Source organism: Tympanuchus pallidicinctus, unplaced genomic scaffold, assembly GCF_026119805.1.
Source record: "Tympanuchus pallidicinctus isolate F22 unplaced genomic scaffold, pur_lepc_1.0 scaffold5, whole genome shotgun sequence".
NCBI lineage: Eukaryota > Metazoa > Chordata > Aves > Galliformes > Phasianidae > Tympanuchus > Tympanuchus pallidicinctus.
The window spans coordinates 543,767-558,640 of record NW_026294769.1 but is presented as its reverse complement, the minus strand read 5'-3'; positions in this window follow the sequence as shown (position 1 = coordinate 558,640).

Sequence of the window (14,874 nt, the reverse complement as noted above, 5' to 3'; positions counted from 1 at the left end):
GTTTAAACACACTGAAAGAACAGGGAAGTGATTTTTTTTTTTTTTTAAAGCCTTATCCAGTGGAAAAAGTAGTAAAAATTGTTTCAGTACCGGCAGCATTTCTATTTCTCATTAAAATTATTTTTTTGCTTTCAAATGGAAGAGTGTCCCACCCTTATCAGAGACAAAATTTAAAAAGGAAAAAAAAACAAGGAGAATTAAGGCTTCTTTTTCAGGTATGCATTTGGTTTTTGACTCTACATTTCCTCAGAGTTCAGTCCTAGTGGGTGTCCTTTTTTTCCCCCACTTAAGGAAGAACTTGACATTGCAGATTACCTCAGAAGGCTATGAAAAGCAAATTGCTCAGATCTGTGTGATTTCAGCAAAAGAGTTTTTTTTTCTCTGAGGGAACAAGAAAGATAGGAAGATTTTTGCCCCAGTGTGTTCCCTCTTGGAGCTCCCATGGGCCAAATGAGGTGAACCTCCTTCCCTCCAAAATGACTGCAGTTTATACCATGGTTTCACCTCTCCTTTATAGATATTCTCTTCAGGGAAAGAAGAAAAGAGAGCTTACCAGCATGAAAGAAAGAAGAAAGCTGATGAAGCCTGCTTTATTTCTGAACCAAGGGGAATTATTTTGTAGTAAAAGAGTAAATACATGTCAGCAGTGTTTTTGTAGTGCCCACCTACAATATCATAACAGAATGAGAGGAAGGACAAAATATATTCTACCAGACTTCCTCTATGTTGAAAGAAAGAAAAAACTACACTTTCATCTACATTAGGGGTATAGTTTCAAAGGGATGTTCAGAGATTTATTTGGAGAACTTCCATTAGCATCACTGGGAGTTGAGAGACTTTTTTGTGTGTGTATGTGCTCTGCTTTGAAAACCGATCTCTTTGTTTTATTGGCAGGAACAGATTTATAAATATTTTTTTTCTTTCTGACTGACTCTCCTTTATTATAATAACTGTTGCTAAATCAACAGGCTTTTGGTTGTGATTAGTAAGGAAAATTTAGCTAGTCCCTTCATATAGCTTGAAATAACATACTAAGTTCATTAGGGTCAAAGTGCCCAGCTTTTATTACATTTATTTTATTACATTATTTTATTACATTAACTACTAAAAAAGCTATGAAAGAGTATATCTATAAAAATTCAGTGTAAAAGTTAAGGCAGCAATTAAAAAATGGAACAGTGCAAATTGTTGAGATTAGAAGATTTTGAGTATCCTTTCTATACAGATGAAAGATTTTTTTTCTAGTGAAAGTACCTCTTAACTAAAAATCAACATTTTATAATCATGTTATATGAAGATGCTCTTACTGATATTGGCCTACAGATAATTAGCAGTAGTTTAATTTTTTTTTTCCACAGCCCTGATAGCAAAAACATAATGTAGATAGATTTAAATTTTGTTTCCTTTTGTTTTCAGATGAATGTATGGTATGCATTTACTTTTTTCCTGAAAATTGTTCAGAAAGTCCACAGAAAGGAGATTTTAACAGCAATAAGGACCCCATTGATGATAGTGCCTTACAGAGATCCTAGTCCATTAGTCACCATAACTTGATCAGCAGTAAAATGCTGGGATAATTCCACTTTCTTAGTGAATGAAGCATGAGCTGAGGAGAGTGGCAAGCAGTTTGTCATTGGCAGCAATGAGGGGCTACTCTGCTCATGGTAATGCAGTGTCTCATAACCAGCAAGATTTTTTTATAACACACTTCATGCTCACATAAAATACCTGCCATGATGGCAGTCCATATGTCAGAATGTGCTGGGCTATTTGGGTTACTGGCAAGGCCCAGCAACAGCAAACAAGAGTTTAAGAGATGAAAAAGTAGAATTTCTGTGTATAGGTATACTGCTTATTATACATTAAGCTCTTTCATGCTTTTTAAATACTGTTAATGGATGTGTTTACTCTCTCTGTCAAGAGAAAAAACTATTCAGACAGCAAGGATAAAGCATGCAAAGATAAAGCTCAAATTACTTTACTTAAAACATCACAAGGTGAAATTACATGATCGTTGTTAAGGGAAAGCATTTTAGAAGCATTACATTGGGTTGCAATCGTGTTTTTCCATTTGCATGTAAATACAATTTTGTTTTCTGGTTCTTTGTGTACAGGCTAATCACATAGATCATAATGTCAAGGTTTTCTCTGCACTTAGGGCACCAACTTAGTGTTGTTTACTTTTAATGGAAATAAAGATACATAGATGGATATGTGTATGTGTATATACCTATGTACATATGAATTCACATATATAGGCATGTATACCTATGTATATATAAGTATATACATGTATATGTGTATACACGCATACATGCATATATATTACATATACACAGATATATTTACATGTTTATGCATACATAAAATTTTATTTATTTTTTTTTACAAAATTACTTGCCTCTAAGACATGTAAGCTCATGTAAAAATGACAGAAATTGGCAACAATTTCCAGACCTGCCAGAGCTAAAATTCGTAAGTTTGTATATACCTTGTAAGTACATCAGCAGTTAACAAGATTGTAGAGAAAGATATAACCTCAGTGGGAAACTAGAACTGCAGCTACACTTTTGACAAAAACTTCTCAGAATGTTTCTAAGTTCCTTTTTTTTAATGACATGGGAGATATTTTCCAAAATGCAACCTTTCAATGACAATTTGCATGTAAATACTCTTCCATGCAACTCTGTCACAGACACTTGCTGTGTAATAAAACCCAACACCTGTGAGGTGCAACTTATGGCATCTTCTGAAGTAACTCATTCTTCATGACAAAAGTAGCCAAGTAGAAACATTATAAACATTCTAGAGAGTGAATACTTCAAAAGCTAAAGTAAAAAATGCCTTAAATCATCCCACAAAAGTTCTGTCATTCGTAAGTACCAGGTGTAAATCACCTTCTACCATCAACCAAGGGTTGTTTCAAAATGCGTATACTGCCAACCATGCAATTATGAGACTGAAATTTTAATCACATGCTTGAGCTGGGATTTTCACATAACAGAGTGTAGTGACCAGTTTCAATTAATATTCAGTACAGTTACTTTCTTTAAATCCAATGTGGATTTCAAAGCTGCTTAAAGCAAAAATAAAAACAAATACAAATGTGGAGTCTTAAGAATATGATTTGTCAGCATTTTTTGAAATTTAAAATGCAAATGAAGAATTTCATTTGAAGTTTGTGTATGGGGAATGGTTCATAATATTTGCTGATTAGAATAACATAAAATTCTTACTTGGCCTTTCTTACAAAACAATTTCTCACTACTTTAAAGACTCAGCCTTCAGTGCCTAAGACAGTGAAATGCCCTTGAAAACCTTAGATCAAATTCAGTTGAAAGAAAAAGGAAGAGAGGCTCCAAAGTATTCAGGAAATATGGGAGCTTTTCCTAAAATCTGAAGGAAGCACCAAGAATAAAAATACCTCCAGAAGGTAACAGATTTTACTCTGTTTAGATGAAAACCCTATTAATGTTCATGATATATTCATTGAAGAAATGAAAAGCAGTCCTAAAAAGCTTTCCCTAAGTTAGACATTGAATTTTGAATGTAAATATCTAATAAAAAATGAAGTTTATGAAATACAGTATTTTACTTCCCAATCTCTTTATTCATCTTGAGTAAGAATAAAAGGCTCAAAATCATCTAGGTACTAATATTTGCTGAAAAAAATATTCCTCTGCGTCCCTGGTTTTTTGGAGGAAAAAGCGTGCAGGGATGTCATCACAAATGTGCAGTGTACTGCATGTGGCAACCAGACAGTTTGCGGAGAGAAAGGCTGTGTGACAGAGCTAAGGGAAGGCTTCAAGTCTTTCTCACCTATTTCCTGTGACCATCAGTGAAATGGATTTTCTCTATTTCAGGAGGACTGAGGTGATTTGAAAATTGTCATGAGTTTAGTAAATTTTTGTAATGTAATTCCCTTATATGAGATCTCTTGTGTTATTTCACTTATATAGGGAAAAGTAATCCATCTTATAATAACCACTTGGTACAAACTAACAAATCTCTCCAGAAAACACACAAAAATGCTACAAACAGTATTCTGAAGACCTGTATTCTACTGGTAGTTCTGACATCAGATAATATTAGTTATTCTAATGAATTTATACTATTTCAGAATTTGCTATTAGAAATTCTGTACTAAAATGGGGAGGTGATTTTTAGTTCATTGAACACTTTTTGACGGCAATGACCCCACATATTGCAGAGAATGTTCTAGAAAACAGAAGTAGCTGTAGTCACCTCACCTTTAACCTCAGAGGTACAGAAATTTTAATCCAGAAAGCTCAATTTAAAAATTCTTTCTTAAGTCCCTTCTTATTTTAGGCACAGAATGTACAAATTTGCAAATGTGAATAAGGGAAAAAATTAAACTGTTTCCACACCTGTAACATATTATAAGGAAATGAATACATATGCCCTCTGATACATTTTTATATACTCAAATGTTCAATTTCACTAAGTACTGTATTGTTTCATTTCTGTATTTAAATCACCTACATACAGAAAGGTTATTTTTATGGTTGAGTGTATTTGTAGCTTTTCATATATGGCAAGACCTACTTAATATTTACAGCCATTTGAAACAGTCCCAGAGGAAATAGACTACAGCACTTAAAAAAAAAAAAAAAGAATAGCCTTCAGATGCTTGAAAGCTTTGAGGGACTACCTGTAGTGAGTATGGAGTGTGGACAAATCTTTAAAGCCCTTTGGTTCAAAACAACACTTGACCTTGCTAGGAGTCCCACGGGAAGCTGGTTGCATAGATTCCACTCAAGGGCTGCGTTCTCAGACATATGTTTCTTCCCCTTATCACAGCAAAAGTTTATAACTTTGCAAGGTGAAGAAAATTTAGAGCAGAGACAAGACTATCACACAGAGTTCTTTGCTGTTAACCAAGATGTGTCATGTTCTGAAATGTCTGCTTTTCCCCACGTGTGTTTCCTCACACAGCTCCTTGATGAGTGATTTGGAGGAAACATTATCAAGAAAATATTTAAATATTTCTTGACTTTCATGCTGTGTTTTCTTTGCAGTTTCAAGCTTTCATCCCATTCAGTAAGACAATTGTTATATGTAGGGAAACTTTTGGTTATGTTGGAGGGCATGTAGAATCATAGAATCATTAAGATTGGAAAGATCTCTAAGATCATCTAGTCCAAGTGTCTGCCTATCATCAATATTGTCCACTAAACATGTCCATAAGTACTACATACACCCTTTCCTTAAACACTTTCGGAGATAGCGAATCCACCACTTCCATGGACAGCCTGTTCCAGCATCTGACCACTTTCAGATACTAAATTTTTCCAAACATCCAACTTGAACATCCCCTGACACATCTTAAATCCATTACCTCTAGTCCTGTCACTAGTTACCCAGGAGAAGAGGCTGACTCCCACCTCACCAAGACCTCTTTTCAGGTAGTTGAAGGAAGTTGCAGTTCATAGTATATCACATGTTTTACATAATATTTAACAATACCTATGATGAGCATACAAATAGTTAGTAGTAGACTTCCAGAAGATGTGTAAATGACTGAAGATCCTCAATTGAATTTGAAAATGTCACATTTACACTCAAATAACTAACTGTATTAGGTAGCTAAGCAAATGTAAGACGCGAATTCCAATTTGCAATACTGGACATATTTATACATCTTTCTCAAAAATAAGGAAGCACTGCTGAAATAAGCCACATTTATTTATTTATTGCATTTTTTGTTTGTTTTGTTTTTTAAAGTATTGCAATAAGAAAACCCATTCATGAAGTATTCTACGCCTATATATTTTACAGGGTTTTTGTTTGCTTCTTGTTACTTTTTGTGTATGTTGGGTTTTTTTGTTTGTTTGTTTTGTTTTACTACATTAACACAGATGAATCTATATTCTAAAAATAAAATTGCTACTTTTCATACTACTGAAGAAATACCTTCCCCACTCCCACACCTCCTAATAAAAAAAGAAGCATTACAAACTGTTATTTCAAATCAACAGTTTGAGTATAAAAGTTTTAAGTATAACTTTAAATTGCTTTCTCCTTCAATCCTTTGCAACTGGAGTGTGTTAGCATTCTGCAGGTTGGTAACTTTAACATCACACAATACATCCAGCTAATGAGATTGCAAGAACATTGTGCTCCTCCATCATTTCCTTATCACTGACAGTCAGTCCATTAAAAGCTGTAACCCTGAGAAGTGAACTCCAGTTTTAAACTTTTGCATGCTGGAAATAGTCTTCCCTAGGCTGTTAGTAGATAAGATGGATGCAACATTTTGTGACAGTTCGAGAGACAGCCTCCAAGAACTGTTTTGAAACCAACAACAGGCCTATTATCTTCTTTTAGAAAAGATTTTTTATCCTGGACTATTAAGTGTATTGTGTGTTATAGCTGGGAGCTTTAGGTTTGTCTTTGATGGTTACATCTACTCTCACAAATATTATGGGTTTCTTCTCCAAGCGTTAATGTGTTTCTTATGAATTTAATGGTTTGGGAAATAATTTTTTTGATCACATAATGATTTGCAGATAGCTGGGGCTACTGAATGGGAAGGTCTTAGTTCATGAATTCACAAGAAATAAAAAAGTCATTTTTAATACAGAAGGTTGTTGTACAATCTACTTCAGAAAAACAAACAAAACAAAACAAAAAAATAACCACTAGTTAATTCAATAAATGGGTCAGATTCTACTCTCACGAGCTTACTGTGTATGAGACATAGAACTTACATTTGTGTAGTACAACCAGAATTTGACATTATGATAAAGAAGTCTCTACTGAAGATTTGCTATTCGTAATAATTGCAACATATGAGTGCAACTCGATCTGAAAACATACTTATCCTGTAGAAAAGAATTGACAAAAGGCTGCTCTTTTTGTTCAAAATCTTGGACAAGCGGAATGATTCGTCATACTGAGGGACAGGAATGACACTGAAGGTGTTAAGAGAGCATTTGATGTGAGATTAATGAATTCTTGTCTACTAGGGATCTTAGGCTCCTAACCTAGGAGCAGCTAATTAACACATCTAATAAACTAAGACTACATTCACTTAATAGCCCTTTCCTGGTAGTAGGCATTATATAATATATTCCTGCCAAGCGAACTAACAATCAAAGCACTTCCTGATTGCTCAGCCCTGCTTGTGATCTTTACTTAGCAGATCCTAAAGAGGCAAGAAAACATTCTGCACGATCCCTGGGAAAAGTGGAATTGGTGTCTAGAAAGCACTGGATTGTCTTTTATACACAGAAGCAGAAGAAGAATAGTTTATGTACACTATTGTAATATATGCTGAATTTGCCAGTGTTTTTTAAGGAAAATTTAACAAGCAAACAGAAGATTACGGACAAAAATACAGCTGGATGTGTCTAGTGCAACAAAGACTGAAAAGAAATTCTTGTATTCAACATTTTAATTTTTTTAAATAAGATGAAATCTAGTCAAAATCTCTCTGTGACCACTGGGATAGGGAAATGAATTGAGAGCCTGGTTTGTGTGTGGCATTAAAAAGAAAAATGCTGTCATCCCTCCAACTCAATTTTTCCTAAACAATTACGAGGAGTTACTGTTCCACAGCCAAACAAGGTTTCTGCTTTGATATTCTGAAAAATCAATTCTCATTGTGTAGGAAAAATACAAAAAAAAAAAAAAAGGAAAAATAGAAAAAATAAAGGATGATAGCATCATAGAATCTTAGAATGGTTTAGATTGGAAGGGACCTAAAAATAACTCCATTTTAACATCTTGTCTTGGGCAGAGGTGCTATTCACTTGATCAGTTTGCCAAGGGCCCCATCCAATCTGGTCTTGACCACCTGCAGGAATGGTACAGCCTCAAGTTCTTTGGGCAGTCTGGTTTAGTGTCATACCACCCTCATAGAAAATAATTCATTCTGAATATGTAATCTTAATTTCCTCTCTTCTAGTTTAAAGTCATTACACCTTGTCCTATCACTACATTCCCTGACAGAGTGCCTCTTAGACTTTCCTGTAGGCCTCCTTTAGGTACAGGAGATCCACGATGAGGTATCCCCAGAGTCTTACCTTCTCCAGGCTGAACAGGGTCAGCTCCTTCAGCCTGTCAAATATGTAAAATATCCTTGCTTATGATTAGTGGATTATGGCTTGCCCATTTAAAAATGAAGTTATTAGTAATTACTGCAACAAATAATATCTTAAAAATATGAGCTTCAGCATTTATAAAATAATCTGTTAAAATTCATTCAAGAAATTCCGCACAAGGTAAATTTCATATTCAGTGTAGTTGGATATTTGACCTAAAATGCCTAAGAATAATACCAGATGGGATGGATCTCAACAAAATGATGGCAAATAAGCTTCCTTGTCAATAATGAAAACTAATGCACCTATAGAAATCTGTGTTTAAGTAAAGCAGAAATCAGAGCCGCCAATTACAATTCAGGAAGAGATTTTGGAGCTTTTATTAGCGATTTTCTAAAATCACTAGAAAATGTATTAAAAAAAAAGATATTTTTTCTTCTGAATAAAACATTTTGCCATCTCCCGAGTGTCGTGCTTTGGTCCAAGAAGTGTGTAAAGGACTTTGAGATGTTAGAACAACTGAAGTAATTGAGGAGATAGAGCAGATGTTTTTCAAAGAAAGACTATGAGACGACTATAGTAGTTGGGAAAAGAGACAGCTGAGAGGGGTAGAATTACAATTTAAAAAAACTGAAAATTACGAGCAGATAAAAAATTCAACAGTAACACCAGGGGTCACTGATAACAAAAAGAAGGCTGGTTTAAAATTAAAAAATATATATAATTATTATAATAGACCCAGATTGTAAATGGATGAGGTAGATATATAAGTGCCTTGTGACATTTCTTATCAAACAGATGAACAGACTGAAGACTGTCCAAACTTGTATGCTTCCTATAACAATAACACTTCGCCACTATCATGAGTGTGAACATTGACATAGATGGACCCTTTTCCATCCCAGTGTAATTTCTCTTGGAATTATTTTGGGCATAACACTACTGGGAGAGAATGCTGTTTAATGTGATAATGGTGTCCTTTCTTGGCATGTGGATCAAAAAATGAACAATTAACCATTATTCTGCTGATCAGCTCTAATGGTAAGAACTCTTTATTTTTCCTTCCTCAATCTGATTGAGACATTTTTGCATTAACTATAATACCGAGCAGCTTAAAGATTTTTAATCTTAATGTGTTTTAACAAACACATGGTATGCATCCATATAAAACATGACAGCTATAAAGCAGTGTTCAGTAACAACCAATTAAGAAAAAATTCCTCATGCTTAAAATTTCATATAAGTAGGAGAATATTCCCAATAGCATTTTATAGATCCTTCTAAGATTTATAGATTTGTTAAAAAAAAAAAAAAAAAAAAAAAAAAACCCAAAACCAAATACACTTTTTTAAAGCATTTCTATTGTCCAAATGCAATGCATTTTAATATCAAACTTCTAGGTGAAAAACAGTACAATGATTGATATTACCGGAGCATTACATACCCTGCAAATACTGCCTATGTAACTTAAAATGTAAAATTAAATTAAATTAAATTAAATGTAAAATTAAACATTCGCTACTTGTTGCTTCATAGATATATTCACAAATAATTCTCAGTGATGTAAATAAATTAATGTAGATTTAACTTCATTTCATAAGAATATAAAGTGATTTTACACAAAAATCTAGTTGTTTCACCATATTTTCATATAAGCCGTCCTAGAGAAAAGTCAGAGAATAAGCTGTGTACTCTGTTCTTCAGTGTTTTGTTTTTTTGTTTTTTTTGTGCTGTCAGATAAATGCAATCATTTCCACAGAAGAGTATTTCTCAGAGTGCCTTGAAGAAAGCAGTGAAGGAAAATAATAGTTTATATTCAGAGATCTTCCTTCAGTTGTCCACAGGAATGAAATATAGTCCCAAGTAAAACATTTCATTTAGAGCAAATTTTGCCATGTGCTTGTGGAGGTCTTGGGATTATCAGCCAGTGAGAACAAGCACTAGAGCAGAAAGAAGATAATAAAGGTGGACCTACAGGGAAAAAGCTAGAAGCTGGAAATTTTGGGAAAGCCTAAGGTAGGATTTATGGTTTTCTTTCTTAAGATAAGAAAAGCAGAGTTTGAATGCCATTGTAGCATGACTAATGTAGTGCAGGTGTTCTGTGTTGATAATGTACTATCACCTAATCCAAGGGGTCCTGCTGAGATTCAGGCTGCTTCAGAGGAGAGCTCTGAAATTGAGAAGAAAATACTGAATATTTTCCTACTGTCTTGATCCTTTCACATTAAGATGAGCACTTGTTCGAATGCAACTCACCGAAGAGCTCTCCAGCCTCATCACTTGGATGGCAATAACTAAGAAACACCAAAAAGCTTGGTCAATCCAACCAAACTTACAGCATCACAGGTGCAATATATTAGTGTATACTCATAGATTATTCAAAATACATGCAAGATTAACAGTTTTGTTTATGAATAATCTTGATTAATAACATGAAAGTATAATTGCAGCAAGAATTTACTATTAATGAATGCATTTAATAACGTTAGAAAACTGTCCTGATTTATCAATTTTCTGAACAATCCTGTCACAAGAATCTCTAATTACTTCACTGATACCTACCACTACACTGAAATATAAGATGCTGATTTTTTGAGCCCTTTCCACCTTGTCTTGTGAATAAAATGATCTTTCAGTATCAGTATTATTTCCATAGCTGAGAATGTGTGTGTATAGAGTTATACACACATAATATGCTCTAGTATTAAATGTGGAGGCCTGGGGCAGGGGGTTGGAGGTCCCTTCCAACCTGGGACATTTGGGATTCTGTGATAATAAGTAGGCTGCCTTGCACTGCTTCAGCAACTTTCTGTTGTTACTGAGCAGGTAATGGTGGATTTGATATAGGGTGTAACTCTTCCCTTGTTTTCTTTTTTAGAGCTATTTTCTTCAGAAATACTTTAGATGCAGTGAGGTTTCCAGTCCACAGCTCAACAGGACTGGTTTCAGTATTGCTTTTATTTTATTACTACTGGCAATGTTAGGGTAATTAGCTAATTAATATGGTAATAATATTAGCAAAAACATCAGATGGGGGATTAATTAGTGATACTAAATGTCTTATATTTCATGAGTTATTTTATGGCCCAAGAGAAAAGGAAAATTAAATGAAGGATTAAAAGCATAGCTGGTAAGTAGTACTGTTCATTTCTTTTAAAGCAACTTATTAAATGATATTTCTGCTATATGAAGAGTAGGAAAAAGAGGAGTTGAAAATATACACTTATTATTGTTCAGGATAGTGTATTAACCTTTTGTATTTATGAGAACTTGTTCTGATAGAATCTAACTTTGCCCAGTGACAAAACTCTCCAGAAAATGGAGCCAGAGCTTTACTGTAATAAATAATTGACATTGAAGCTGATTATTTATCACCGAGGAAAACATTTTTAATGAAAAAAAGATTATCATGTCACTATTAATACTGAAAGGTATTTTAAGAGAGTCAGTAATATTGGGTGAACATACATTAAAGAGCTTTATGAAAAGCCTTTGGGAATTAAAATAAAAATGGGACATCAGAACTCTCTTTCATTTATCTTTGTGTATTTAGCAGCAATGAAAAATGTAACATCAAGCTGTAGATACTGAAGACTCTTACCCAGTGAACAGAAATGGTACAAGCAATAACAGTTTCCTCTGAATGCCTTACATCTACTTGTATGAACTATAAATGAGGGGATGTGGTGCAAAATGTATTATATGATTGTCATGAAAATCTCAAGATTTTATGATTTACTAGATATAGTAATCTGTCTCACTTTGAATGATAATTTTTTTCCTATTTTAGTAGTGGAAGCATCCTGTGGTGCTTATTATTTTGCAATAACTGAGATGAAGCTAGCAAATCTTTTCAGCATTTACTAATAATTAATTTGATATAAACACATGAAATCAGTTATTTGATGCATACACACCAATGACTCTGATCATTTTGGCTTTACTTTGAGTCAGCACTTGATTATTGATTTCAGCAATGATCACTGTCCATTACTGAGTTCAGTTCATGATCATACTATATTGGGTTTGATCATACTATTCGATTCAACTAAAGGCATGGCTGTTTTTGTGGATTTGTGTGTATGTCATTCAGGAAAGTGAAGTGTGGTGGTCCATTTCTGGAGTGCAAATGCCAGTCTGTGTACCAAAAGGTTGAAAAGAATAATTTGCAGAATTTAGATCAAGATTTCAAGATCTCAGGATATCAGCTCTCAGGGTCTTACTGTTAGACCTTACGCTTACTGCTGTCTAACACATCAGAAATATAAATTAGTATAATCCAAGCCCTCAGACAATTCAGAATTCTAGAAATACTGATGGTAAAGCTTAAATGCAGCATTCCTAGATGGCCCTCTCTTTCTAGTGAGGCAGATGACTTACAAACAGCTCTGTCTATCAAGCTTAAATGCTGATGTGTTCTGGAAGTGTTAAGTAAATACGATGACTGTAGATGAGTGAAGTACTGAAACAAGGATTAAAGCAGCTAAGGATGCAAAAAAAGTAAGGGAAAGTAAGGGAGAGCAAGTGGGAGTGGATATACCCACATTCCGTCCCTTTGCTTCATACAAAATATGCAAAACATTTATTTTTCCACTTTTCCATAAAAGTCATCATGATGTAGAATTATTTCCTCATATTTTACATGCAATGTGATGGAGTCATTACCTGTAATTATGCTTCCTAATAGCCAGTGAATGTTATACGCATTCTGATATAAAATTTCAAAATCAATACTTCATTTTCATTGTGAGGAAAGAAATGAAGCAACTTAAACCAGTTAACAAAGGCAATGGTAAAATCATCTTGTTTTCCTATATCCACCATCAATATCTTTTGAATTCCCATTTCAAGGAGAGTCAATAATGAGGAACACCTCTATGCGCTTTGTACTGTTTAAGGCTTCTCCCCTTGAAAAGCAAGCATCTTTCTTCATGGTGTGGAATGCAGTATTTTGCAGATACCTATTGCTCTGCTTAGTTTTTACTGAGCAAGGCTGGTTACTGTTCTGTGAGGTTAATAAAATGGCAAGAAATTAAAGCAGCTCTGTACTTCTGAAAGAGAAGTCTACAGCACTAAAAAAATGTTAAATGACAGGCTAGACATCATTGCTATTTCTCAAGATGTAAACTGGGAGTAAAATTACTCTCACTAGTTCTGAGGTTTCTGCCCCACCTCAAAAAGTGTTTCAAGTGAAAAATTTGTTTGGAAAACTCGAAAGAAAATTAACTTCACTAATAAGATAGAGACTTTGGCAAGGCAAATGTTAACCTTTTTCACAGTACATATGTACACATTATATGATTCTTAAAAATTCTCTTCAGATCAGCAGTATCTCTGGAGAGTTTATTACACTTGATTATTCCACTTAAGTATTCATAAATATTTATGCACCAATTGATGTTCTCGATGTAATCTTTCAGTGACTGGTACAAATATGTCACTAAAAAGAACAGCGAGGGAATCTGCAATTAGCAATTAGTGATTCAAACACATCATGCCAAAAGTTAAAAATTTCACTTGTGTACAATAAGCTTCTGCGTTAAACATATGGATTAGTTTAGCTTCCAAATGCAATAAACCACCAAAGACCTAAGCCTATTCACTAACACCTAATTTATGAAGCTAACATAATGTGTAAAAGCATGAATGTTCACCCAAATTAACTTCCAAAATTTGATTTACCAAAATTATATGCAAATTTTTCATGACTGATCAATTCATCCTTTCTTCAGATGCACTAACAATACTCTTGAACAATGTGACACTAACAGCCTTGTATAATATCCTTTCCAGGTACTTCTATGTTCTTGGAATCTATTACCTCATATGAATACCTGCCACTACAGCTCATTTCCTTGATTTTGAATTTTATACGAACTTCTACATTTTGTCATGGAGATGATAACCAGACAGCATTCTGATTTCATTGAGAGGAACCTTACACAGAACAAGAACGCAGGTCCAACTATTAAATCATCATCTCCTTTTATGTGTCATTTATGATTGAACACAACAGTGACTTACTAAGCACTAATCAGGCAGGCCATATGTTATCACATTTTGTCTGGAAGCAGAAGGATGTGTAATCATATATTTTTTAATTGATTGTCTAGAATGTATGATTGGATTTTTTATTCAAAATTTTCACTTTATCTATTCCCTTCAATTCAATGGAAGTTTTAGGTTAATGTAAAAAATAGCATTAAGAAACTAATGCATGCCTACAGCATTAAAATACCCAGAGATCCCCATGTGGAATTTCTTCATGTGTTCAGTTTAAAAGGACTTGCTCCCCTCTTCTTCATAACTTGCCTACAGACTGTTCTTTGGTCATGCATTCTGAGAAACCACTTTGTCATTGTTGATCTCATTACCCCTGAAAATTGGCCATGACCTCTTTATTTGGAAGTCCAGTCATAAGCAGACTACCAAGAAAAAATCCGTGGCTTAGTTGAATGAGTAAGATCATCAGTCTGATTATGTCCTTACTTTACACATTTAACATGCCAACTGTTTTTTTTTTCCTGGCTGGAGCTTAACAAAATGGACTTGCCTTGCTATTGTACTGTGACAAATGTTGCTCATTTCCATTTCACCATTCCTTTGTATTACACTATTTATTCCTTTGTTTTTCACTAGTGCTTCAGTCTTAGATGTACAGACTTACAGATCCAGTACGGTGCCAGCATCACACATGAGGAAAAGAAGTAACTGATTAGAGCAAGCTGGCTGCCAGGCACTGCAAAACAGGAGCTGGGAAAGAAAAAAAAAAAAAAAAAAAAAAAAGATAGAAAAAAGGCCAGGGATA